We start from the raw sequence: 24,798 nt of genomic DNA on the forward strand, positions 1-24,798 counted from the left end.
CAGGGGCAAGATGGGCAAGGCATTTCTACTAACTCTTCTTAAGGATCATGGACAGTGTGCCCTATGCTACGAGGTAAGCGGTGACTGTTGTAATTCTTACTGGTGATCATTTCATGTCACTGATCCTTGGCTCTCTTTGTATCTCATAGGACTGTTGTAAGTCCAATACAAAATGAGTCTTCTTTTTAAAAAACTGAAATGTTTTACAAAGCCTAGCATTCTCATAGAGAGTCCTTTGAATTCTCCCCACTTTCCCGAGAGGCTAAGAACACTTCACACCATGAACTAGGAGAGGGGATAGAGCCCTTTCTGATGAAATATAGAAACAAAGACAGAGTCTTAGCCTGCTTGCTCTCTGGACAGGATCTCGGACCACAAGGTCTTAAATCCTGGTATAAATGACGGAAGTGAGGACAGTTCAACTGGCACTCTCATAACAAGAGTTCTGAAACACCTTCCAAAGAGACTGTAGCAGTAGACGAGGGAAGGGAGTGCTACAGTGTGGTAGTACAGGGGGAATGCTCGGCTACAGCAGTGAAAAATGTGGTACCTATTGGTGTGCTCTCGGGGTTCTTGTACATGTAGCATAGATGACCTTTACAGTGTCCCTCCCACCTTCCCACCTGCATTAGGTGTTCTGTTTTTTTGTTTGTTTTTTTTTTTTAATTTACGTTTATTGATTGATTGATTGATTGATTGAACTTATTTATTCTACGTATTTATTTTTTTGGCTGCACTGGGTCCTCATTGGTGTGCACGGGCTTTCTCTAGTTGCGGCTAGCGGGGTCTACTCTTGGTTGCGGTGTGCGGGCTTCTCATCGCGGTGGCCTCTCTTGTTGCGGAGCATGGGCTGTAGGCGCGTGGGCTTCGGTAGTTGCGGCTCACGGGCTCTGGAATGCAGGCTCAGTCGTTGTGGCACATGCGCTTAGTTGCTGCACGGCATGTGGGATCTTCGCAGACCGGGGCTCGAAGCCGTGTCCCCTGCATTGGCAGGCGCCACCAGGGAAGCCCTAGCTGTTCTTATATAGAGTCTAAAAACAGAGAGCACTGAGAGAAGGTAGTGGTTATTAAAGGCTCAGGATCTAAATTCTACCTGTCTCTACACCCCTTCCCAGCTGTCGATTTGACCCCGTTTGTGAATGCCGACCTCATTCTTCAACTTTCTCTGCCGTTTGTATACTCACCTTGAAAACTTGTTTCTGTGATGCGTTGAGCAGACACAGGGTGGCAGATTGCAGAGGTGGAAGCTGGTGGTCGGATATTTGTGGGCTGAATCTCCTTCAGTCCCATTCCCATTTCTGGTTGCGCAGAGGCCCTACTTCCTGTGTATGACGCGGAGCCATAGGATTGCGGGCAGGAGCCAAGTTCTCCATACAGTGAAGACCCCAGTGTGCCTTGGTTATAGTAATATACCTGGCTTCCTTCCTGGTAGGGAAGTGACAGGCGGCTATGCCCCTGATTTGTTCGTGGGCCTCCTGATGCAGCAGTTCCCTTGGCTCTGGCCCTGTCGTCAGCTGCCCCTAGGAGGACTCTGAGCCCTAGCCACTTCTCTGGTAGATTTGCCTATTCCCCCACTATAATCACACCTGAATAAGGCAACTCAAACCTTTCAGAGATGTGTCGTGAACCTCTTGTTTTCTGAAATACCTATCTGGTGGTTGTGAGACTTAAGGCCAACCTCCCCGAGAGACTTTGTTTCTATTTCTCCTAGTAAACCTAGACTCATCTCCTGTCACCTTCAACTCTACTCCAATTGTGTTCTTTCAACCCAGACCCCTGACCCTGCTTTTTACTTCTGCCATTTCATCCTCACTCCTGCTTCCTTTCCTAAATCCATACGTCTCTTTTGGCCTTCCTAGCCCTGGGCCAAGTTCCTTCCTCTTTCCTCAGTTTTTACCCCTTTCCTTCATTCTCCCATCCAACTTTCAGGCCTTCCTTTCTCACGCCCCAGTTAGCAGCATCTCAAAATTCGAAAGGTTTATTACTCATCTATTAATTCTATTCCATTTACTTATTCGGTTCTATACCTATCTTACCTATGTATGGAAGAACCGCTGGTAGCCAAGGTGGCAGCAAGAATCCTAGCAGCTGTCACCTGACGTATCCGTAGTAGTCAGCAATTTCCATTTCTTTGTCCCTCTGGGTGAAAAATTGCAGCTTCCCCGAAGAGGTGTATCTGGCAGCATTCTCCCGTTGTTGTTGAGCCCGCCTCTTCATGGCCTCTCGCTCTGGCCTCTGCTCTTGTTCGATGGGCTTTGACATGACTGGCTCAGGCACGTTGGGTTCCCTCCATGGAACTCGTTGCTTGCTGAAGTCTTGGAGTAGAAGTTGGGTTTGGAGCTTGGGTGGGGACTGGCGCTTAGTCACAGCAGGGGGAACAGGCTCGCGCTGGAGAGAAGCGCCAGATGAAGTTTTGTAGGGTGCAGGCCTAGGAGCAGCAGGCTGAGGGACACGAGGCTGGGTATGGTTGGTCCAAGCCGGTTGGGTTGGGTTGGCCACAGTTGGCTGAGCTGGTTTGGCGGGACCTGGCAAAGAGGCAGGAGCTGGCTGGGATGAATTGACTGCAGCAGGTTGAGCTGAGTCAGTAGAACCAGGCTGGGCACGGTAAGCCACAGCAGGCCGATGTGAGGCCAGAGACTGTGGCCTCCGAGGAGCGGGTCGAGCTTGAGGCTTGTCCCAGGCAGAAAAAGGCAGAGGTATCAACTTGACCTTCCCAGGAGGAGGCCGCTCACACTGGGATGGAGATGGACACTCTGTTTCAGCACTGCTGTCTGGTTTCTGGGCTTGGACTTGCGTTTTCTCAGGCCTCTTACCCTCACGTGGGGTATGCCGCCGTGGCTGGATCGCTGGGGGTGGCTGGGGGTCTTTGGGGTTGCTTGAATTTCCCAAGAGCCGACAGGAAGAGAGCCCAGTTTTCGTCTCATTCTTCTTCCCCAGCGCATGAAGAACCTTCACAGACTCCAGCATGCGCACGCCAAGGGAGGTTCGAGGCTTTTGAAAGCTCTCTTGGCGAAGCTCAGTTTGGTGTTCCTTTCGCTTCGTGTTGGGGATTGCTGGCTTGTCTTCTGCCTTGACTTTGTTCCCTGACTGCTTGTTCTCTTCAGCCTTGTTTCTTCCTCTGGTCCTTTTGGTCTTTTCCTGCCCATGGCTCTCAGTTTTGCTGATCTTTCCGGATGCAGCTTTCTGAGGTTTGCCTTGAGAGTGCTTGGCCGTGTTCGCAGGAGCCCTGTCACTGACTGCAGCAGTGCATATAACCGCTTCTCCCCCTAACAGGCACTCTGGATCCTTTGGCTGGATTTTGGCCTTGGGAGCACCACCGATAGGCTCAGAGGCTTTCTGTTTGTTCTTCCTGGGTTGATCAGAGGGAACCTTTACGACACTTGGCTTTTCCTGCACCTGATTCACCTTAATGGCTCTGGTGTCTTCAGCTTTGATCACGTTGGGACCTTGGGATCGATCAAGATCTTTCCAAGAATTAAAGAGCTGGGGAAGGTGAATATCCTCCGCCAGTGTAGTAATGTCTGCAAGACCACTGCTAGGTTCAGTCCCATTTTCAAGTGTCCCTAGGTCCTGACGACTCAGGCTGTTCTCTCCCAGATCAGCATTTTCAGAACCAGGCTGCTCCTCTTGGCTGAGGGGATCGGTGCAGGCCAGCGGCTGGGGAATATCAGGGATTCCTAAAGGGAGTAGTGGAGGATCTTGGTTTTCTATTGGGATCTGGTAGGCCTCCAGAGGCTTTGACAGCTTGGTTTTGATATCCTCCACGTTCTTACTCTCTGTTTGTCCCTGGCTTGGAGCTGGAGGCAGGGCCAGGAGACGCCTGGCACTCTGGACTGGAGCTGTCACTGAAATGTCCCCAAGTTCAGATGGTGGGTTACTCTCAAGTATGTGACTGTTTCTGCTACTGCAGGACTTGGGGAGTTCTTGAGTTTGTGTCACACAAAACGTCTGGCTTGGAGGTTGCAATCCCAGGGAATTTTTCATCACCAGGGAAGTCTCCATCACTACAAAGGGATCAAGGGAGAAGTCACTCCCTGGTAAATGAGATGCTCCCCCTAAACACCAACACAGCAGTCGTGTACCTTTCAAGGGGTTCAGGGGCAAGATGGGCAAGGCATTTCTACTAACTCTTCTTAAGGATCATGGACAGTGCCCTATGCTACGAGGTAAGCGGTGACTGTTGTAATGCTTAACTGGTGATCATTTCATGTCACTGATCCTTGGCTCTCTTTGTATCTCATAGGACTGTTGTAAGTCCAATACAAAATGAGTCTTCTTTTTAAACAACTGAAATGTTTTACAAAGCCTAGCATTCTCATATAGAGTCCTTTCAATTCTCCCCACTTTCCCGAGAGGCTAAGAACACTTCACACCATGAACTAGGAGAGGGGGTAGAGCCCTTTCTGATGAAATACAGAAACAAAGACAGAGTCTTAGCCTGCTTGCTCTCTGGACAGGATCTCGGACCACAAGGTCTTAAATCCTGGTATAAATGACGGAAGTGAGGACACTTCAACTGGCACTCTCATAACAAGAGTTCTGAGACACCTTCCAAAGAGACTGTAGCAGTAGACGAGGGAAGGGAGTGCTACAGTGTGGTAGTACAGGGGGAATGCTCGGCTACAGCAGTGAAAAATGTGGTACCTATTGGTGTGCTCTCGGGGTTCTTGTACATGTAGCATAGATGACCTTTACAGTGTCCCTGCCACCTTCCCACCTGCATTAGGTGTTCTTTTTGTTTTTTTGTTTTTTTAATTTACGTTTATTTATTGATTGATTGTTTGAACTTATTTATTCTACGTATTTATTTTTTTGGCTGCACAGGGTCTTCATTGCTGTGCACGGGCTTTCTCTAGTTGCGGCTAGCGGGGTCTACTCTTGGTTGCGGTGTGCGGGCTTCTCTTGTTGCGGAGCATGCGCTCTAGGCGCGTGGGCTTCGGTAGTTGCGGCTCACGGGCTCTAGAATGCAGGCTCAGTCGTTGTGGCACATGGGCTTAGTTGCTCCACGGCATGTGGGATCTTCCCAGACCAGGGCTCGAACCCGTGTCCCCCGCATTGCATTGGCAGGCGGATTCTTAACCACGGCGCCACCAGGGAAGCCCTAGGTGTTCTTACATAGAGTCTAAAAACAGAGGGCACTGAGCGAAGGTAGTGGTTACTAAAGGCTCAGGATCTAAATTCTACCTGTCTCTACACCCCTTCCCAGCTGTCGATTTGACCCCATTTGTGAATGCCGACCTCATTCTTCAACTTTCTCTGCCGTTTGTATACTCACCTTGAAAACTTGTTTCTGTGATGCGTTGAGCAGACACAGGGTGGCAGATTGCAGAGGTGGAAGCTGGTGGTCGGATATTTGTGGGCTGAATCTCCTTCAGTCCCATTCCCATTTCTGGTTGCGCAGAGGCCCTACTTCCTGTGTATGACGCGGAGCCATAGGATTGCAGGCAGGAGCCAAGTTCTCCATACAGTGAAGACCCCAGTGTGCCTTGGTTATAGTAATATACCTGGCTTCCTTCCTGGTAGGGAAGTGACAGGCGGCTATGCCCCTGATTTGGAATCTGAGATGGTGCTCCCTGAGCAAGCCTGGCAAAAAGTGATGGATATAGAGGGACCATGTTATTGGCGTCTGAAGTTTTATCATACTGGGCTGCCATAAACATGGAGGAAGCAGCTGGGTGCCGGTCAGTGAGTGCCAGAGTAAAGTCTCCGAGTGAAGAGGAATTCTTTTCAGTGCTTCCTGTGATGTCCCACTCAAGAACACCTGGATAGGAAGGAGCTGAAGTGGAGATCTGGCTGTGGTCAGTAACTCCAGATAACATAGTCGTGCTGGAATGTTGGTAAAGGTAGGCACTACCCATGAGTGTCTGGAAAGAGGTACCGGTAGCCGATGCCGAACTGACGGCAGGGGCAGAGACTCTGGAGAAGTTGCAGACACTTCGTGTTAGGGAAGTTGCATTGCTCACCACAGGGAGAGAATGCTGCAGAGAATTTAGAGTTCCAAGTAGAGATGGATTTTGGAAATTTTCTGTAAGAACAAGAGGGTCATGAAAAACTCAGGGAGGTTGAGAAATTCTCACTACGTTTGAGGAACAGCATTATCTTAAGGTTCTTGCTCTCAGGACACCTCTACTATCGACCCTTCCTGAGAAACCCAAAATCAGACAGTTAATGATGGCTGTAAGGACTGAGCAGTTTTCCACTCTTCTGTATTAACTGCCTGTGCTCCCATCTTGGGCACAGATGGGCAGAAGAGCCAAGTGGTATGGTTCAGACATTGTTCTCTAGGCTGGAAGCAACCTTCTCCCTGCCCTGTCTTTCCCTTCAGCCTGCACTCGTATTGACTTCTATGCTATTTCCTAGACTGGAAGCATTTTAGAACTAGGAGGCCCTTAGAGAACTTTCTCTTTTTTCAGTCTCATTTCACGAGTAAGGAAACTGAGGCTCAGAGAGGTCGGGTTGACTTGTTCAGGTTCTCTCATTATGTTAGTGTCATTACCAGGTTTCAGAACCTAAGTATCCTGACTTCCTTGCCAGGACTCCACTCTGAGCATGATAGTGCCAGAAAGCAGGAGAAATAGAACTTATAATATAAGCATTTTTTTTGTCCATTAGAAAACAGTACGGCCATTACCATTGTCATCTTCAGTGTCTCCCTTTGCTTGTGCAGTTCCCACGCTATTACCTAGAGTTGACGTATAGCTCAGTCCAACTGGTGAACTGAAAGAGTCATTTTTGCCCTCTTCAAGCCTGGTTTCTCATCCTACCTCAAAATGATTACCCGAAAGTGGATTTCTTAAGTGCTTTTGGAAAGAGAAAAGTTATCTGATTACTTCAGATTACTCATCTATAAAGTGGTTATAACACCACCACCAATAATAATAGCAGTAATAATTAATAGATGAATAAGCTGATCTATTGCGTATGATTTATATGGAGGAAGATACAATAAGTTCTAGAAAGACAAAGAAAAATCATGAAAAACATGTTACGTAACGAAAAAGAAATCCATAGATATTAATGAAAACTGGGGTATGTGGGCAAGTATCAAAGCCTAATGAATTTACTAACAAATGACATTCTGTACCATACATGCAATATTATGAAAGTGAATTTTGCCCACTCTATTTTAGTGAATACTATTAACCAAAAAACACGATGGAGGTGATAGAGGTGAATGAATTCCTAGCCAATGCATACAGACAGAGACGATAAATCAGTAAAAAATGCATAACAAGCAACAGAATGCAACAAATGTGAATGTATAGGTAGCCACAACATATATAGACAAGTATTTCAATGAAAACCGGTACAAAGCAGACAGCAAAATAGTAAGTGTAAAAGAGTTTCATTATTGTGCTCATTCATATTTTTACCCAGCAAGTAACAGGTATTAAGCCTAGGAGAAATATATCTTTCCATGAATATAACTCATATAATAAGCAGAAAGGAAGCTTAAAAAGTATCAAGAAGGTTTTTGTATTTATCCTAGAACTTAGAATCATCTTCCACATCCAAGAAGATGACATCCCAAGACCTCAAAAAACCATCATCCCTAGAATCCAATTAAAAAAGATTTTCAAATGTAAGAAAATCCAAAGGACTCCACAACATTGTTTTAGATAAATGTGGATGTTTGTGTTTTCTTTTTTTCTTTTGCCGCGCCGCGTGGCCCTGGCCGTGAAAGCACCGAGTCCTAAGCGCTGGACCGCCAGGGAATTCCCTAAATGGGGAATTAGAGATGTGGGGCTTGACTTTTTCTTTTTCTTCTCCGGTAGCTAAGATCTACAAGCGAACGATGGCTGTTGATCAATGTGCTCTCTGTGTTAGGAAGGAAATAACTGTAAAAATTGAAAAGCAACCTTGCCTTAGAAGCTACATATCACACAAAGGAAATAGTCCTTCTGATTCAATGTAGAAGATATCATTTAAAATGTTTAATTGGTCAAATGTCTACCTAGTTTAAAAATTAGAAAGAATAGAACACTGAAAAGCAGCCCCCTAGATAACCACTTTGGTTTCTGGTTTCTAGGAAGCATCATTTCTAAAACATACTTCTAAAATGTTTCTATTCCAAACTGTCAAGTGCCAGCTGTATTCAGAGAGGCAATAAAAGAAAGAAAACGGAGTATGACTTTTCTGATAGGCTGCCCTTCCTGGTGATCCCCTGTTCTGGCCTTACTTTCCTTCTTAGTCTGTTAATGTAAGGATTTGCTACCATCAGCTTTGTTTTGCCCTGCTCTGAGCAGATTTCCCTCTGTGCTGTTTCTGCTTTAATTTAAAATCTTTGGCTCCCATCAACATTCCATGGCAAACTGCCTCTTTCTTGAGAGCTCCTCTATGCTTTCCCTCTTCATTCTTATATTTTTTTCCCATCTCTTGGTTCCTGTTGGCCTGTGCTAATGAAAACAATCCTAAACTTGCTTACGTTTGACTCTGTGCCTCCCTATATAGCCCAGTACTCTCCATCCTCTCTCCCTATTCTCTCTTTTCAACTAGTCGAAATACTAGTGGAGGGAGACCATTGGAGATGAAACATCTTGGTATATATCGCTAGTTTTCTGTGTCACCTGGCTTTTCTATGTTTCTGTTGAAACACTCTTTTGAGAAGTCTCTGATTTCATTTTCTACATGGGTACCCTTTAAGGCTCAATATTGGAAAAGAAGGGGATCAGAGTGATCAACCCAATGTGGTATCCTAACGTAACAGATAAGGAAAGCAGCAGGCTTTGTGAGGCAGTCAGTGATTTGTCCAAAGTCACACAGACAGTAAACGTCAAAGTCAAAACTGAAATTAGGTCTCCAGACTTGTAGTTCAATACTTTCCCTCATTATTCCACGCTATTTTGAATCTCCTCCTCAATTTAGGGGCAAAAGAAATCGAACGCAAAACTTTCCAAAGTTTCTTTTCTTACCTGACATGGTCAGAGAAGAGGAGACATCAACTGCAGGTACAAGGGATGAGGAGACAACACTAGAGGATGTCTGAGTGGCTGCAGCTGAACGGCGCACGTGTCCAGTACAAAGGTCACTGGTTACTGGTCCAAACGGCTCCACGGAAACCCCAAGACCTCTACCAAGTGGTAGTAGGTTTGGTAGGAGAGTGATGTCACAAAGCAGGCAGTTGAAAGGTATGAGCTAGCCAATAGGGAGGTCCGATCCCCAACAGGAGGGCGGGCTTGGGTGAAGAGAGCGTAGGAGAGCTAAAACAACCCCTCAATTTCTGAGCTCTGGGGAGGAAATCCTAGAAGACAGATTTACCTCCCCCAGGCTCTTCCATTAGGGAAATCATTGCAACATTTCTTACAGACGTTCATTAATATAATTAACTAACAGTTACTTATATTCTACAGAGTATTCTATTTTATGTATCATATACTTAGAGCTATATAGATCTTATTTAACTAGTATCCTTAGGAAGGAAAGAGCCATGTAGTTTGAACTATTACAGTTGTAACTTGGTTAAAGAGCAGGGTGAAGTTTGTTGAGTGTACCCTGTGGAGAATGTTGTGGTCCAAGGCTCTTCTCTTTTAGTTTCTTCTCCTTGACTCCTACCTTCCTTGGGCTGGGCTAGGCTGGGGGCCAGGTTGGACTTGCGACTTAACATTTCTCTTCCGCTTTCTTTTTTTTTTTTTTTCTTCCATTATGGGCATTGCTTCTAGGACAAGCCTTGGTCTTGCATTGGATGTTCCTTCCTGTCAACTTCCAGCAGCAGGAGTCTTCTTTTCAGTGCTTGATGCTTCACGAAATAGACTCTGCCCATTGGCAGCAAATACCAGAGAGCCAGGAGACAGAGCTGGTTGCAGACCTTTCCTCTTCCAGCCTTTGGTTGCAATTGTTTTGCCCATGATTTGCTAGCTCTAGTTCCTTGGGCCACACAGGTATCCTGCCATCCAGCTCTTTTTATATGTGAGAGACATTCTGAACACTGTCCCTCTTTCTTTGCACAGAAGTATATACAGTGTGGCAGTTACCGTAATCTCCTCCCCCTTGCAAACAGCCCCTCTAGAATCTCGGACCTCTAGGACTCTCTGTCTTGCATGCTTGGGTGCAAGGCCAAGCACAATGAAGAGGAGAATAATTAGAGAAAGAGGAGGACATTGGTGGAGAACTGGGAGCAGGTAAGGTGAAAGGGCACCGGAGAAAAGAGATGCATGTAGGTTTTTTGGTTTCTGTGGGAAACAAGTTGACACACTTGGGCCTCATTTTGTATTAACAGAACAGAGAGTTGTAGATATAAGTAGCTAGATCGTGCAGCAACTGCCATGAAGTCTGTACACTGAAGAGAACAGTCTCACATCTAGTTTTCATTTTGTTTTATGTCATATTACCTTATTTATAGCATTCACTGGTATGTTTGTAGAACGCAGATGTTTTCAAATGCTCTGGTTTTGTCTACATGGTTATTTCCTTGTCCTATTTGTAAGGAATCCAACATTGTAAGACATATTGCATGTTTTTCTCTTGACGATTGTTTACCTTGAAGCGTCATGAGCTAACTTGAGCTGTTGGATTTTGTGGAGAAACTTTAAAAAGGGTCTGTGAAAAAGGCATTGTGGTGAGTCGCATTATGCACCCGAGCGTAAGGAGCAGATATCTGCCACCAGCCCAGCTTGGCCTGGATTGCCTCTGTGTTAGTTCCCCTGGTTAGTGCTTTTCTCCCTAACCACTCTTGTGACTGTGATAATGTGAGTTAAGGGCTGAGTTGCTAGTGATTTATGTGTGAGGTAGGCTGGTTTGAGGGAGGAAATCTATGGACCTAGTCATTTTCCTTGGTGGTAAGCTTTCAGGGGTGCAAAGATCGATCTTCCTGGGGACTTCTCTGGTACCAGGAAGATATCGCATAGATGGGACCTCCAAAGACACACATTTAATTTTTAGGCCTGTTGTTCCTATTATGAGATGTGAGTTTCTTCACTGATGGGGATGCTGCTTATCTGAGAAGAAACTGTGAAAGGTGGTGTAGTATAGAGGTGTGGCTTAAGCTTTTAAGTTTTCTTCAAGGTTTTTCCCCTAAGCTTCATCCTTCAGACGGCCTACTTACATGAGACTAGTATGTGATGTCAGGCTAACAACTTCCTAAATACCTGCAAGCCAGATCAGTGTCTCTTTTCTCTATATTCCCATGGAAATCAAGGGTCCCGCCGAATTTTCCATCGAAACAGTTGATTTGTGCTGTCTCTAGGAATTCTAAAGGGCGTACCGTTGCTTCCTAACCGGTGTCATTTGGGAGATCCCCCTCTGTACGTTCAAATGATTAATTTTGAGACTCTGCTCATGTGTGCAGTAAACCCTTTAATTCCCTAAGACCTTCCTTTCCTCCATCTCATACCCCATTAAGCCCGCCTCAGTTTATCTCCTGAATTTCTTTGGAATCTGTCAGCTCTCCCTCAACATCCTAATACTGAACTTGCCTGTCTGTTGCGATTAGGTCCTAACTAGTGTCCATATATCTTGTTTCCCTCCAATCCATTCTTCACACAAGAAACCTTCAAAGCAAGTTGGAACATTGCTCATAAACATCGCTCACAAGCATTGTTTTGAGAATAGAAAACACACTGGTGGCCTTTAAGACTCTGCGTGCTCTAGAATCCTCTCTGCTTCTCTAGCCCCATCTTGTGCCACGTTTGCCCTCACTTTCTATGCTTCAGATACACTGAATTAACCTTAGTTCTCACTCATCTGACAGAAGTCAGTTGAGAAATTATTTTTCACTGTGATTCCTAGCATTAAGGAATTTGATGATCAGGTTTTGTATGAGGACTAAAACTAAACTGGGAAGTGGAAGAATTGCGTTTCAACTGTTTCAGTCAACACGCATGTATTAATGATACCTAAGTATTGAACACCGGGCTAGGTTTCATGAGGGATACAGAAGTTCTGGCCATCTCTGGTTTTGGGTATCCCTTATTTGTTGAGACCTTTGCGTTGTTTGGTTGCCTTTTGTCTGTTTTCCAGATGGGAAAACAGGAACAAGGGAAGTATAGGTTATTACTAGGTGGGGTTGAACAAGTGGAGCAGCAAACTGCAAAGCAGAAAGAAGAGGGACGTACTATAGAGGGATGTGATTTCCATTTTCAAGGCGCCTGCGTCCTGTGCAGGGAGACAGCCTAACATAAAATGTGCCTAACAAAAGATCTATTGACTTCTTACTAAAAATCTCCAGTTCATATAACCCAGGGGTTTATACCTTCTCCTTTAAAAGTTCTATTCCTGGGACTTCCCTGGTGGTCCAGTGGTGAAGACTCTGCGCTTCCAATGCAGCAGGCGTGGGTTCAATCCCTGGTTGGGGAGCTAAGATCCCACATGCTGCGCAGCCAAAGAAATTTTTTTCAAAAGTTATACTCCTGTGTTGTTGAATTTAGTGGTTTAGATTTTGTTTGAATGTTAAGAAGATTTCAGTTTATTTACCAGGAACAAACAAAACATAATGTAAAAATAGTTTCCCAGAAACGATTTCCATCGTTCTCTTCTTCCCTTTCTCCCGCAGACTGACTGGTGTTTCATCTTGACAAGTTCTCTGAAGTTCTCTGTCATTCCATAGGAAAGCGGTCTGGCTTGGAGGTTGCAATCCCAGGGAATTTTTCATCAGCGGGGAAGTCTCCATCACTACAGAGGAATCAAGGGAGAAGTCAGTCCCGGGTAAGTGAGATGCTCCCCCTAAACACCAACACAGCAGTCGTGTACCTTTCAAGGGGTTCAGGGGCAAGATGGGCAAGGCATTTCTACTAACTCTTCTTAAGGATCATGGACAGTGTGCCCTATGCTACGAGGTAAGCGGTGACTGTTGTAATTCTTACTGGTGATCATTTCATGTCACTGATCCTTGGCTCTCTTTGTATCTCATAGGACTGTTGTAAGTCCAATACAAAATGAGTCTTCTTTTTAAAAAACTGAAATGTTTTACAAAGCCTAGCATTCTCATAGAGAGTCCTTTGAATTCTCCCCACTTTCCCGAGAGGCTAAGAACACTTCACACCATGAACTAGGAGAGGGGGTAGAGCCCTTTCTGATGAAATATAGAAACAAAGACAGAGTCTTAGCCTGCTTGCTCTCTGGACAGGATCTCGGACCACAAGGTCTTAAATCCTGGTATAAATGACGGAAGTGAGGACAGTTCAACTGGCACTCTCATAACAAGAGTTCTGAAACACCTTCCAAAGAGACTGTAGCAGTAGACGAGGGAAGGGAGTGCTACAGTGTGGTAGTACAGGGGGAATGCTCGGCTACAGCAGTGAAAAATGTGGTACCTATTGGTGTGCTCTTGGGGTTCTTGTACATGTAGCATAGATGACCTTTACAGTGTCCCTCCCACCTTCCCACCTGCATTAGGTGTTCTGTTTTTTTGTTTGTTTTTTTTTTTTAATTTACGTTTATTGATTGATTGATTGATTGAACTTATTTATTCTACGTATTTATTTTTTTGGCTGCACTGGGTCCTCATTGGTGTGCACGGGCTTTCTCTAGTTGCGGCTAGCGGGGTCTACTCTTGGTTGCGGTGTGCGGGCTTCTCATCGCGGTGGCCTCTCTTGTTGCGGAGCATGGGCTGTAGGCGCGTGGGCTTCGGTAGTTGCGGCTCACGGGCTCTGGAATGCTGGCTCAGTCGTTGTGGCACATGCGCTTAGTTGCTGCACGGCATGTGGGATCTTCGCAGACCGGGGCTCGAAGCCGTGTCCCCTGCATTGGCAGGCGCCACCAGGGAAGCCCTAGCTGTTCTTATATAGAGTCTAAAAACAGAGAGCACTGAGAGAAGGTAGTGGTTATTAAAGGCTCAGGATCTAAATTCTACCTGGCTCTACACCCCTTCCCAGCTGTCGATTTGACCCCGTTTGTGAATGCCGACCTCATTCTTCAACTTTCTCTGCCGTTTGTATACTCACCTTGAAAACTTGTTTCTGTGATGCGTTGAGCAGACACAGGGTGGCAGATTGCAGAGGTGGAAGCTGGTGGTCGGATATTTGTGGGCTGAATCTCCTTCAGTCCCATTCCCATTTCTGGTTGCGCAGAGGCCCTACTTCCTGTGTATGACGCGGAGCCATAGGATTGCGGGCAGGAGCCAAGTTCTCCATACAGTGAAGACCCCAGTGTGCCTTGGTTATAGTAATATACCTGGCTTCCTTCCTGGTAGGGAAGTGACAGGCGGCTATGCCCCTGATTTGTTCGTGGGCCTCCTGATACAGCAGTTCCCTTGGCTCTGGCCCTGTCGTCAGCTGCCCCTAGGAGGACTCTGAGCCCTAGCCACTTCTCTGGTAGATTTGCCTATTCCCCCACTATAATCACACCTGAATAAGGCAACTCAAACCTTTCAGAGATGTGTCGTGAACCTCTTGTTTTCTGAAATACCTATCTGGTGGTTGTGAGACTTAAGGCCAACCTCCCCGAGAGACTTTGTTTCTATTTCTCCTAGTAAACCTAGACTCATCTCCTGTCACCTTCAACTCTACTCCAATTGTGTTCTTTCAACCCAGACCCCTGACCCTGCTTTTTACTTCTGCCATTTCATCCTCACTCCTGCTTCCTTTCCTAAATCCATACGTCTCTTTTGGCCTTCCTAGCCCTGGGCCAAGTTCCTTCCTCTTTCCTCAGTTTTTACCCCTTTCCTTCATTCTCCCATCCAACTTTCAGGCCTTCCTTTCTCACGCCCCAGTTAGCAGCATCTCAGAATTCGAAAGGTTTATTACTCATCTATTAATTCTATTCCATTTACTTATTCGGTTCTATACCTATCTTACCTATGTATGGAAGAACCGCTGGTAGCCAAGGTGGCAGCAAGAATCCTAGCAGCTGTCACCTGACGTATCCGTAGTAGTCAGCAATTTCCATTTCTTTGTCCCTCTGGGTGAAAAATTGCAGCTTCCCCGAAGAGGTGTATCTGGCAGCATTCTCCCGTTGTTGTTGAGCCCGCCTCTTCATGGCCTCTCGCTCTGGCCTCTGCTCTTGTTCGATGGGCTTTGACATGACTGGCTCAGGCACGTTGGGTTCCCTCCATGGAACTCGTTGCTTGCTGAAGTCTTGGAGTAGAAGTTGGGTTTGGAGCTTGGGTGGGGACTGGCGCTTAGTCACAGCAGGGGGAACAGGCTCGCGCTGGAGAGAAGCGCCAGATGAAGTTTTGTAGGGTGCAGGCCTAGGAGCAGCAGGCTGAGGGACACGAGGCTGGGTATGGTTGGTCCAAGCCGGTTGGGTTGGGTTGGCCACAGTTGGCTGAGCTGGTTTGGCGGGACCTGGCAAAGAGGCAGGAGCTGGCTGGGATGAATTGACTGCAGCAGGTTGAGCTGAGTCAGTAGAACCAGGCTGGGCACGGTAAGCCACAGCAGGCCGATGTGAGGCCAGAGACTGTGGCCTCCGAGGAGCGGGTCGAGCTTGAGGCTTGTCCCAGGCAGAAAAAGGCAGAGGTATCAACTTGACCTTCCCAGGAGGAGGCCGCTCACACTGGGATGGAGATGGACACTCTGTTTCAGCACTGCTGTCTGGTTTCTGGGCTTGGACTTGCGTTTTCTCAGGCCTCTTACCCTCACGTGGGGTATGCCGCCGTGGCTGGATCGCTGGGGGTGGCTGGGGGTCTTTGGGGTTGCTTGAATTTCCCAAGAGCCGACAGGAAGAGAGCCCAGTTTTCGTCTCATTCTTCTTCCCCAGCGCATGAAGAACCTTCACAGACTCCAGCATGCGCACGCCAAGGGAGGTTCGAGGCTTTTGAAAGCTCTCTTGGCGAAGCTCAGTTTGGTGTTCCTTTCGCTTCGTGTTGGGGATTGCTGGCTTGTCTTCTGCCTTGACTTTGTTCCCTGACTGCTTGTTCTCTTCAGCCTTGTTTCTTCCTCTGGTCCTTTTGGTCTTTTCCTGCCCATGGCTCTCAGTTTTGCTGATCTTTCCGGATGCAGCTTTCTGAGGTTTGCCTTGAGAGTGCTTGGCCGTGTTCGCAGGAGCCCTGTCACTGACTGCAGCAGTGCATATAACCGCTTCTCCCCCTAACAGGCACTCTGGATCCTTTGGCTGGATTTTGGCCTTGGGAGCACCACCGATAGGCTCAGAGGCTTTCTGTTTGTTCTTCCTGGGTTGATCAGAGGGAACCTTTACGACACTTGGCTTTTCCTGCACCTGATTCACCTTAATGGCTCTGGTGTCTTCAGCTTTGATCACGTTGGGACCTTGGGATCGATCAAGATCTTTCCAAGAATTAAAGAGCTGGGGAAGGTGAATATCCTCCGCCAGTGTAGTAATGTCTGCAAGACCACTGCTAGGTTCAGTCCCATTTTCAAGTGTCCCTAGGTCCTGACGACTCAGGCTGTTCTCTCCCAGATCAGCATTTTCAGAACCAGGCTGCTCCTCTTGGCTGAGGGGATCGGTGCAGGCCAGCGGCTGGGGAATATCAGGGATTCCCAAAGGGAGTAGTGGAGGATCTTGGTTTTCTATTGGGATCTGGTAGGCCTCCAGAGGCTTTGACAGCTTGGTTTTGATATCCTCCACGTTCTTACTCTCTGTTTGTCCCTGGCTTGGAGCTGGAGGCAGGGCCAGGAGACGCCTGGCACTCTGGACTGGAGCTGTCACTGAAATGTCCCCAAGTTCAGATGGTGGGTTACTCTCAAGTATGTGACTGTTTCTGCTACTGCAGGACTTGGGGAGTTCTTGAGTTTGTGTCACACAAAACGTCTGGCTTGGAGGTTGCAATCCCAGGGAATTTTTCATCACCAGGGAAGTCTCCATCACTACAAAGGGATCAAGGGAGAAGTCAGTCCCTGGTAAATGAGATGCTCCCCCTAAACACCAACACAGCAGTCGTGTACCTTTCAAGGGGTTCAGGGGCAAGATGGGCAAGGCATTTCTACTAACTCTTCTTAAGGATCATGGACAGTGCCCTATGCTACGAGGTAAGCGGTGACTGTTGTAATGCTTAACTGGTGATCATTTCATGTCACTGATCCTTGGCTCTCTTTGTATCTCATAGGACTGTTGTAAGTCCAATACAAAATGAGTCTTCTTTTTAAACAACTGAAATGTTTTACAAAGCCTAGCATTCTCATATAGAGTCCTTTCAATTCTCCCCACTTTCCCGAGAGGCTAAGAACACTTCACACCATGAACTAGGAGAGGGGGTAGAGCCCTTTCTGATGAAATACAGAAACAAAGACAGAGTCTTAGCCTGCTTGCTCTCTGGACAGGATCTCGGACCACAAGGTCTTAAATCCTGGTATAAATGACGGAAGTGAGGACACTTCAACTGGCACTCTCATAACAAGAGTTCTGAGACACCTTCCAAAGAGACTGTAGCAGTAGACGAGGGAAGGGAGTGCTACAGTGTGGTAGTACAGGGGGAATGCTCGGCTACAGCAGTGAAAAATGTGGTACCTATTGGTGTGCTCTCGGGGTTCTTGTACATGTAGCATAGATGACCTTTACAGTGTCCCTGCCACCTTCCCACCTGCATTAGGTGTTCTTTTTGTTTTTTTGTTTTTTTTAATTGACGTTTATTTATTGATTGATTGTTTGAACTTATTTATTCTACGTATTTATTTTTTTGGCTGCACAGGGTCTTCATTGCTGTGCACGGGCTTTCTCTAGTTGCGGCTAGCGGGGTCTACTCTTGGTTGCGCTGTGCGGGCTTCTCTTGTTGCGGAGCATGCGCTCTAGGCGCGTGGGCTTCGGTAGTTGCGGCTCACGGGCTCTAGAATGCAGGCTCAGTCGTTGTGGCACATGGGCTTAGTTGCTCCACGGCATGTGGGATCTTCCCAGACCAGGGCTCGAACCCGTGTCCCCCGCATTGCATTGGCAGGCGGATTCTTAACCACGGCGCCACCAGGGAAGCCCTAGGTGTTCTTACATAGAGTCTAAAAACAGAGGGCACTGAGCGAAGGTAGTGGTTACTAAAGGCTCAGGATCTAAATTCTACCTGTCTCTACACCCCTTCCCAGCTGTCGATTTGACCCCATTTGTGAATGCCGACCTCATTCTTCAACTTTCTCTGCCGTTTGTATACTCACCTTGAAAACTTGTTTCTGTGATGCGTTGAGCAGACACAGGGTGGCAGATTGCAGAGGTGGAAGCTGGTGGTCGGATATTTGTGGGCTGAATCTCCTTCAGTCCCATTCCCATTTCTGGTTGCGCAGAGGCCCTACTTCCTGTGTATGACGCGGAGCCATAGGATTGCGGGCAGGAGCCAAGTTCTCCATACAGTGAAGACCCCAGTGTGCCTTGGTTATAGTAATATACCTGGCTTCCTTCCTGGTAGGGAAGTGACAGGCGGCTATGCCCCTGATTTGGAATCTGAGATGGTGCTCCCTGAGCAAGCCTGGCAGAAAGTGATGGATATAGAGGGACCATGTTATTGGCGTCTGAAGTTTTATCATACTGGGCTGCCATAAACATGGAGGAAGCAGCTGGGTGCCGGTCAGTGAGTGCCAGAGTAAAGTCTCCGAGTGAAGAGGAATTCTTTTCAGTGCTTCCTGTGATGTCCCACTCAAGAACACCTGGATAGGAAGGAGCTGAAGTGGAGATCTGGCTGTGGTCAGTAACTCCAGATAACATAGTCGTGCTGGAATGTTGGTAAAGGTAGGCACTACCCATGAGTGTCTGGAAAGAGGTACCGGTAGCCGATGCCGAACTGACGGCAGGGGCAGAGACTCTGGAGAAGTTGCAGACACTTCGTGTTAGGGAAGTTGCATTGCTCACCACAGGAAGAGAATGCTGCAGAGAATTTAGAGTTCCAAGTAGAGATGGATTTTGGAAATTTTCTGTAAGAACAAGAGGGTCATGAAAAACTCAGGGAGGTTGAGAAATTCTCACTACGTTTGAGGAACAGCATTATCTTAAGGTTCTTGCTCTCAGGACACCTCTACTATCGACCCTTCCTGAGAAACCCAAAATCAGACAGTTAATGATGGCTGTAAGGACTGAGCAGTTTTCCACTCTTCTGTATTAACTGCCTGTGCTCCCATCTTGGGCACAGATGGGCAGAAGAGCCAAGTGGTATGGTTCAGACATTGTTCTCTAGGCTGGAAGCAACCTTCTCCCTGCCCTGTCTTTCCCTTCAGCCTGCACTCGTACTGACTTCTATGCTATTTCCTAGACTGGAAGCATTTTAGAACTAGGAGGCCCTTAGAGAACTTTCTCTTTTTTCAGTCTCATTTCACGAGTAAGGAAACTGAGGCTCAGAGAGGTCGGGTTGACTTGTTCAAGTTCTCTCATTATGTTAGTGTCATTACCAGGTTTCAGAACCTAAGTATCCTGACTTCCTTGCCAGGACTCCACTCTGAGCATGATAGTGCCAGAAAGCAGGAGAAATAGAACTTATAATATAAGCATTTTTTTTGTCCATTAGAAAACAGTACGGCCATTACCATTGTCATCTTCAGTGTCTCCCTTTGCTTGTGCAGTTCCCACGCTATTACCTAGAGTTGACGTATAGCTCAGTCCAACTGGTGAACTGAAAGAGTCATTTTTGCCCTCTTCAAGCCTGGTTTCTCATCCTACCTCAAAATGATTACCCGAAAGTGGATTTCTTAAGTGCTTTTGGAAAGAGAAAAGTTATCTGATTACTTCAGATTACTCATCTATAAAGTGGTTATAACACCACCACCAATAATAATAGCAGTAATAATTAATAGATGAATAAGCTGATCTATTGCGTATGATTTATATGGAGGAAGATACAATAAGTTCTAGAAAGACAAAGAAAAATCATGAAAAACATGTTACGTAACGAAAAAGAAATCCATAGATATTAATGAAAACTGGGGTATGTGGGCAAGTATCAAAGCCTAATGAATTTACTAACAAATGACATTCTGTACCATACATGCAATATTATGAAAGTGAATTTTGCCCACTCTATTTTAGTGAATACTATTAACCAAAAAACACGATGGAGGTGATAGAGGTGAATGAATTCCTAGCCAATGCATACAGACAGAGACGATAAATCAGTAAAAAATGCACAACAAGCAACAGAATGCAACAAATGTGAATGTATAGGTAGCCACAACATATATAGACAAGTATTTCAATGAAAACCGGTACAAAGCAGACAGCAAAATAGTAAGTGTAAAAGAGTTTCATTATTGTGCTCATTCATATTTTTACCCAGCAAGTAACAGGTATTAAGCCTAGGAGAAATATATCTTTCCATGAATATAACTCATATAATAAGCAGAAAGGAAGCTTAAAAAGTATCAAGAAGGTTTTTGTATTTATCCTAGAACTTAGAATCATCTTCCACATCCAAGAAGACGACATCCCAAGACCTCAAAAAACCATCATCCCTAGAATCCAATTAAAAAAGATTTTCAAATGTAAGAAAATCCAAAGGACTCCACAACATTGTTTTAGATAAATGTGGATGTTTGTGTTTTCTTTTTTTCTCTTGCCGCGCCGCGTGGCCCTGGCCGTGAAAGCACCGAGTCCTAAAGCGCTGGACCGCCAGGGAATTCCCTAAATGGGGAATTAGAGATGTGGGGCTTGACTTTTTCTTTTTCTTCTCCGGTAGCTAAGATCTACAAGCGAACGATGGCTGTTGATCAATGTGCTCTCTGTGTTAGGAAGGAAATAACTGTAAAAATGAAAAGCAACCTTGCCTTAGAAGCTACATATCACACAAAGGAAATAGTCCTTCTGATTCAATGTAGAAGATATCATTTAAAATGTTTAATTGGTCAAATGTCTACCTAGTTTAAAAATTAGAAAGAATAGAACACTGAAAAGCAGCCCCCTAGATAACCACTTTGGTTTCTGGTTTCTAGGAAGCATCATTTCTAAAACATACTTCTAAAATGTTTCTATTCCAAACTGTCAAGTGCCAGCTGTATTCAGAGAGGCAATAAAAGAAAGAAAACGGAGTATGACTTTTCTGATAGGCTGCCCTTCCTGGTGATCCCCTGTTCTGGCCTTACTTTCCTTCTTAGTCTGTTAATGTAAGGATTTGCTACCATCAGCTTTGTTTTGCCCTGCTCTGAGCAGATTTCCCTCTGTGCTGTTTCTGCTTTAATTTAAAATCTTTGGCTCCCATCAACATTCCATGGCAAACTGCCTCTTTCTTGAGAGCTCCTCTATGCTTTCCCTCTTCATTCTTATATTTTTTTCCCATCTCTTGGTTCCTGTTGGCCTGTGCTAATGAAAACAATCCTAAACTTGCTTACGTTTGACTCTGTGCCTCCCTATATAGCCCAGTACTCTCCATCCTCTCTCCCTATTCTCTCTTTTCAACTAGTCGAAATACTAGTGGAGGGAGACCATTGGAGATGAAACATCTTGGTATATATCGCTAGTTTTCTGTGTCACCTGGCTTTTCTATGTTTCTGTTGAAACACTCTTTTGAGAAGTCTCTGATTTCATTTTCTACATGGGTACCCTTTAAGGCTCAATATTGGAAAAGAAGGGGATCAGAGTGATCAACCCAATGTGGTATCCTAACGTAACAGATAAGGAAAGCAGCAGGCTTTGTGAGGCAGTCAGTGATTTGTCCAAAGTCACACAGACAGTAAACGTCAAAGTCAAAACTGAAATTAGGTCTCCAGACTTGTAGTTCAATACTTTCCCTCATTATTCCACGCTATTTTGAATCTCCTCCTCAATTTAGGGGCAAAAGAAATCGAACGCAAAACTTTCCAAAGTTTCTTTTCTTACCTGACATGGTCAGAGAAGAGGAGACATCAACTGCAGGTACAAGGGATGAGGAGACAACACTAGAGGATGTCTGAGTGGCTGCAGCTGAACGGCGCACGTGTCCAGTACAAAGGTCACTGGTTACTGGTCCAAACGGCTCCACGGAAACCCCAAGACCTCTACCAAGTGGTAGTAGGTTTGGTAGGAGAGTGATGTCACAAAGCAGGCAGTTGAAAGGTATGAGCTAGCCAATAGGGAGGTCCGATCCCCAACAGGAGGGCGGGCTTGGGTGAAGAGAGCGTAGGAGAGCTAAAACAACCCCTCAATTTCTGAGCTCTGGGGAGGAAATCCTAGAAGACAGATTTACCTCCCCCAGGCTCTTCCATTAGGGAAATCATTGCAACATTTCTTACAGACGTTCATTAATATAATTAACTAACAGTTACTTATATTCTACAGAGTATTCTATTTTATGTATCATATACTTAGAGCTATATAGATCTTATTTAACTAGTATCCTTAGGAAGGAAAGAGCCATGTAGTTTGAACTATTACAGTTGTAACTTGGTTAAAGAGCAGGGTGAAGTTTGTTGAGTGTACCCTGTGGAGAATGTTGTGGTCCAAGGCTCTTCTCTTTTAGTTTCTTCTCCTTGACTCCTACCTTCCTTGGGCTGGGCTAGGCTGGGGGCCAGGTTGGACTTGCGACTTAACATTTCTCTTCCGCTTTCTTTTTTTTTTTTTTTCTTCCATTATGGGCATTGCTTCTAGGACAAGCCTTGGTCTTGCATTGGATGTTCCTTCCTGTCAACTTCCAGCAGCAGGAGTCTTCTTTTCAGTGCTTGATGCTTCACGAAATAGACTCTGCCCATTGGCAGCAAATACCAGAGAGCTAGGAGACAGAGCTGGTTGCAGACCTTTCCTCTTCCAGCCTTTGGTTGCAATTGTTTTGCCCATGATTTGCTAGCTCTAGTTCCTTGGGCCACACAGGTATCCTGCCATCCAGCTCTTTTTATATGTGAGAGACATTCTGAACACTGTCCCTCTTTCTTTGCACAGAAGTATATACAGTGTGGCAGTTACCGTAATCTCCTCCCCCTTGCAAACAGCCCCTCTAGAATCTCGGACCTCTAGGACTCTCTGTCTTGCATGCTTGGGTGCAAGGCCAAGCACAATGAAGAGGAGAATAATTAGAGAAAGAGGAGGACATTGGTGGAGAACTGGGAGCAGGTAAGGTGAAAGGGCACCGGAGAAAAGAGATGCATGTAGGTTTTTTGGTTTCTGTGGGAAACAAGTTGACACACTTGGGCCTCATTTTGTATTAACAGAACAGAGAGTTGTAGATATAAGTAGCTAGATCGTGCAGCAACTGCCATGAAGTCTGTACACTGAAGAGAACAGTCTCACATCTAGTTTTCATTTTGTTTTATGTCATATTACCTTATTTATAGCATTCACTGGTATGTTTGTAGAACGCAGATGTTTTCAAATGCTCTGGTTTTGTCTACATGGTTATTTCCTTGTCCTATTTGTAAGGAATCCAACATTGTAAGACATATTGCATGTTTTTCTCTTGACGATTGTTTACCTTGAAGCGTCATGAACTAACTTGAGCTGTTGGATTTTGTGGAGAAACTTTAAAAAGGGTCTGTGAAAAAGGCATTGTGGTGAGTCGCATTATGCACCCGAGCGTAAGGAGCAGATATCTGCCACCAGCCCAGCTTGGCCTGGATTGCCTCTGTGTTAGTTCCCCTGGTTAGTGCTTTTCTCCCTAACCACTCTTGTGACTGTGATAATGTGAGTTAAGGGCTGAGTTGCTAGTGATTTATGTGTGAGGTAGGCTGGTTTGAGGGAGGAAATCTATGGACCTAGTCATTTTCCTTGGTGGTAAGCTTTCAGGGGTGCAAAGATCGATCTTCCTGGGGACTTCTCTGGTACCAGGAAGTTATCGCATAGATGGGACCTCCAAAGACACACATTTAATTTTTAGGCCTGTTGTTCCTATTATGAGATGTGAGTTTCTTCACTGATGGGGATGCTGCTTATCTGAGAAGAAACTGTGAAAGGTGGTGTAGTATAGAGGTGTGGCTTAAGCTTTTAAGTTTTCTTCAAGGTTTTTCCCCTAAGCTTCATACTTCAGACGGCCTACTTACATGAGACTAGTATGTGATGTCAGGCTAACAACTTCCTAAATACCTGCAAGCCAGATCAGTGTCTCTTTTCTCTATATTCCCATGGAAATCAAGGGTCCCGCCGAATTTTCCATCGAAACAGTTGATTTGTGCTGTCTCTAGGAATTCTAAAGGGCGTACCGTTGCTTCCTAACCGGTGTCATTTGGGAGATCCCCCTCTGTACGTTCAAATGATTAATTTTGAGACTCTGCTCATGTGTGCAGTAAACCCTTTAATTCCCTAAGACCTTCCTTTCCTCCATCTCATACCCCATTAAGCCCGCCTCAGTTTATCTCCTGAATTTCTTTGGAATCTGTCAGCTCTCCCTCAACATCCTAATACTGAACTTGCCTGTCTGTTGCGATTAGGTCCTAACTAGTGTCCATATATCTTGTTTCCCTCCAATCCATTCTTCACACAAGAAAGCTTCAAAGCAAGTTGGAACATTGCTCATAAACATCGCTCACAAACATTGTTTTGAGAATAGAAAACACACTGGTGGCCTTTAAGACTCTGCGTGCTCTAGAATCCTCTCTGCTTCTCTAGCCCCATCTTGTGCCACGTTTGCCCTCACTTTCTATGCTTCAGATACACTGAATTAACCTTAGTTCTCACTCATCTGACAGAAGTCAGTTGAGAAATTATTTTTCACTGTGATTCCTAGCATTAAGGAATTTGATGATCAGGTTTTGTATGAGGACTAAAACTAAACTGGGAAGTGGAAGAATTGCGTTTCAACTGTTTCAGTCAACACGCATGTATTAATGATACCTAAGTATTGAACACCGGGCTAGGTTTCATGAGGGATACAGAAGTTCTGGCCATCTCTGGTTTTGGGTATCCCTTATTTGTTGAGACCTTTGCGTTGTTTGGTTGCCTTTTGTCTGTTTTCCAGATGGGAAAACAGGAACAAGGGAAGTATAGGTTATTACTAGGTGGGGTTGAACAAGTGGAGCAGCAAACTGCAAAGCAGAAAGAAGAGGGACGTACTATAGAGGGATGTGATTTCCATTTTCAAGGCGCCTGCGTCCTGTGCAGGGAGAC

General features: G+C 45.6%; 1 long non-coding RNA gene and 1 pseudogene across 9 annotated transcripts in view; both read right to left on the bottom strand.

Moving 5' to 3' along the window:
- The window catches only part of LOC309643390, a 2,123,356-nt gene that overhangs the window by 1,148,237 nt on the left and 950,321 nt on the right, over positions 1-24,798 (bottom strand). The window lies entirely within an intron of this gene.
- On the bottom strand, positions 2,092-9,126 carry LOC309643469 (uncharacterized protein C2orf78 pseudogene; annotated as a pseudogene). Its single transcript has 3 exons — positions 8,913-9,126; positions 5,276-6,025; positions 2,092-4,004 (listed from the first exon to the last, which is right to left on the bottom strand). The product of its transcript is annotated as an uncharacterized protein C2orf78 pseudogene (transcript).

Source organism: Balaenoptera physalus (genome assembly GCF_965194825.1).
Source record: "Balaenoptera physalus genome assembly, chromosome: 15".
In the NCBI taxonomy this organism is placed as follows: domain Eukaryota; kingdom Metazoa; phylum Chordata; class Mammalia; order Artiodactyla; family Balaenopteridae; genus Balaenoptera; species Balaenoptera physalus.